Raw genomic sequence first — 3,739 nt, forward strand, 5'->3', positions numbered from 1 at the left:
CGTTGACAGGAAGTAAGAAGGGTGTTTTCGTCTTTTTAGGCGAAAGGGTATTTTGGTAATTTCATAGTGCAATTAAATTTGCTGAGGTCGTAGCCTTTTATTTAATTTGTTAGAAAACTTAAATAAGTGAAATTACATTTAAATATGTGTTCGCATATATTTAAATAAATTATCATTATGGTTAAATGTTAATATATATATGGGGTGTTTGGGTTGGAGCCCAAGCCTATTGCATATGGGAATAGGGCATTTAAAAATTGGACTATAAAAGAAAAAGTATTAATTGAAAAAGAGTGTGAATTCATTTTATTCATTAGAGAGAAAAACTCTCCAGCCCTTAAACACTCTCCCACGGCATATTTTAGTTTTGCTAAGAATCAAAGTTTTCTTTGATTTTTTCTTCTTGTTTCTTAAGGCTAAAGAGGATCTAGCAAATCCCTCATTAGTTCCTTAAGATTGTCTTCGTGTGGACTATGTCGGTTCGATCCTACACTTGGGTCGGTAGCAAAACACGTTCAGAGACAAAGTTGGAGGAGCCTCCAAACTTGCGTATGGTTTCTTAAACCTTGAACTGATTTTTCTACAAATTTAATATATACATTGTATAAATTGTGATTTTTGTACCCGGATCTTGGTTCTAAGGAACGATCCATGTTATTTATGTTTTTTTGTTTTCCGCTGCATAAATGGGTCGTTTACTAACAGCTACAACTGAATTTGTATCTTGGATGACTCCAATCATTCAGTATCTCAAAGATGGTTCTTCCTAACAGCAATACTGAGGCAAGAATCCTACAAACTAGAGCTGCTTGTTACATTCTCATTGGAGATCAGTTGTATAAACTAGGGTGTAGCACTCCCTTCCTTCTATGTGTAACAGGCGAAGAAACAAACTATATCATGAGAGAGATACATGAAATGATATGTGGTAATCACACTACTGCATGATCTCTTGTCAATAAAATTATACACCAGGGATATTATTGGCCCCTACTTCATGAAGATGTCTACAACTTTGTGAAGAAGTGTGACAAGTGCCGAAGATTCTCAAACATCCCGCGCAAGCTCCATCCCATCAGTTAACAACGATGACCAATCCTTGGCCATCCACTATGTGGCAAATTGATCTGATCGGTCTTATGCTAACTAGTAAGGGTGGCATCAAATAGGCTATGGTCGCAGTAGATTACTTCACTAAGTGGGTCGTAGCTAAACCTTTGGCCGCAATCACTACCAAAAAGCTCAAAGATTTCATCTTCAAGAACATAGTGTGCCGCTATGGAATTCCTCATACACTCATCTTTGACAATGGGAAACCATTTGACAATAAGGATTTCAAACAGTTTTACGAAAAGCTAGGGATTCATAAAAAATTTGCCTCAGTAGCAAGATCGCAAGCAAATGGTCAAGTTGAAGCTATCATCAAGCACACATTGAAAGCCAAGCTTGGCGTAGCCAAGGGTAATTGGGCCGACGATCTTCCAAAAGTTCAATGCGCATATAGAACAACTATGAGGACCTCTACTTCAGAAACACCTTTCTCGTTAGCATATGGCTGCAAGGCAATGGTCTCGGTGGAAGTAGGAATTGGTTCACTTCGAAGAGAATTCTACAATGTATCAAACAATGAAGTACTTCTACATGCAAGTCTAGACTTAGTTGAACAACACTGCAACAAAGCTCGGTTAAGGATGGCTTCCTACCAATAGCGAGCAAAAAGATTCTTTAACTCTAAAATCAGAAAAAGAGACTTTTGGGTTGGCGACCTGGTTCTAAAAGAAGTCTTTCTCAGTACAAGAGAACCAAATGCAGGGGTATTGGGACCTAACTGGGAAGGTCCATATCGTGTCGCTAAGGTGATATGACTTGAAATGTATCATCTCAAAAGGCTTAATGATTTTGAAGTTCCGCAAGCTTAGAATGTTGAGCATCTGCGCCCTTATTATCAATAATTCCAAACTCATGTATAGCTTATGCAATCAGTTCTACTTGTAAAATTTCCTTGTTGTAAATACTGTGAATAAGATTATTCCATTTACTTGTGTCGTAATCTCAAGTTTTACTAATCTTACTATTTACAATATTTTACAAGTTTTGCGATCAGAAAAGCTGTATCTATTTTATGAAGTGCTTAAATTATAAAAGTGCTATCATAATTGGTCAAAATTATATTTTTATATATTGCAAAATATGTACAAAGGACGACCAAAAGAGCTCCAATGAAAAGCGAAGATACAAAAGACTTTTTGCAAGCAAACAAAAAAGAGGTCGATCATTTGTCTTGAGCCTCAGAATCGCCGACTTCGGTCATTATGACCTCTGGTTTGTTTGTTTGATCTTTAGGGACTTCTGTTTCTTGCTAGTCCTCCTCTTAAGTAGATTTTTGATCTTCTTGCTCATCAGAAAACATCATTGAAGCAAGAGTAACTTGATACTCCTCGGGGAGGTTGGAAATGTCTAGGTTGGGGTTGTTAGATCGTAGGCTGTGAATTGCCTGCACCACTCAATGAGCAGCTTTCCTTTCCACCTCAAGATTCAATTGCTTAATCTGCTCTGTTAGCAAAGTGATCCTCCCATGAGCTATTTCAAGATCTGTCTCTCTCGCACTTCTGTCTTTTTCTGAGTTTTCCCATAACTCAGCTTGAATCTTCTCTATCGCTTTCTCATTATCTAAGCTTGCTTGAAACTCTTTTTCTCTTTGGCCCAGCTCTTTTGTGAGCTTCGCTATTGTTGTTTAAAGCTCTTTGGTGTTGTCATCCGTCTTCAGAAGCTCGTTCTTCTGAAACTCTACTGTTTGTAGAGCAGAGTTCCATTTTGTCAGATATATGTTTGTTTGACCTGAGCGATATTTGCAACTTCGTTCAAAGTTGCAAGAGCTTGCTTCAACTTGGCAACCTCCTTCTTCATTTCATGAAGCTTGTCAGAGGAGTTAATCTTCATCTTGTTGTGAGCAACGTTCAAAGCGACCAAAGACTACAAGGAAAGGGATAAAGAGTTAGTTTTTTTAAACTACGGAATCGACTTATATAAAAGAGTTTTCAAAGAGAAAGAGTTATTTTACCTGACTTTGCATTTGAAGAGCGGTGGCCACCAGATCTGTAGGTCAAGAGGCCACACACCTATCAAAGGTCGTGGCTAGTTGGCATTCTAGAAGGGTAAAGACCACTAGCCTTAGATGGTCTGGCATTTGCCCTAAGAGGTCCAACACAAACTGGTTGTACCTTCTTATTAAATTTCTTCCTTGCCTTAGCATATTAGATCCGTCAACCTACCCTATTATAGAGACCGGTGCCTCTGACATAAGCTATGGTGGAATATTAAAACAAAAATTAGATAATAAAGAGTCTAGTTAGGTACCATTCTGGAGTTTGGCTTGGTGCCCAAAAGAACTATTCAACTTTCAAAAAAGAAGTTTTATCAATTGTTTTATGGATTATGAAATTTCAAGATGATTTGATTAATAAGATATTTTTAATTCAAACAGATTCTTTTGCATCAAAATTTATTTTTGAAAAAGATGTCAAAAATTTGTTAAAATTTGGTTTCAAAACAAATTTTTGCTAGATGGCAAGCAATACTTTCTTGTTTTGATTTTGAAATTGAATACATCAAAGGACAAACAAATTCATTACCTGACTTTCTTTCTTGTGAATTCTTACAGGGAAAGAAAAAAGCTAAGTGACAGAGAGAGAGAAAAAAGAAATTTGAGTGATTGAGTGAAAGATGGGCACTCCCATAA

The sequence above is a fragment of the Pistacia vera genome, unplaced genomic scaffold (genome assembly GCF_008641045.1).
Source record: "Pistacia vera cultivar Batoury unplaced genomic scaffold, PisVer_v2 Contig376, whole genome shotgun sequence".
Taxonomy (NCBI): domain Eukaryota; kingdom Viridiplantae; phylum Streptophyta; class Magnoliopsida; order Sapindales; family Anacardiaceae; genus Pistacia; species Pistacia vera.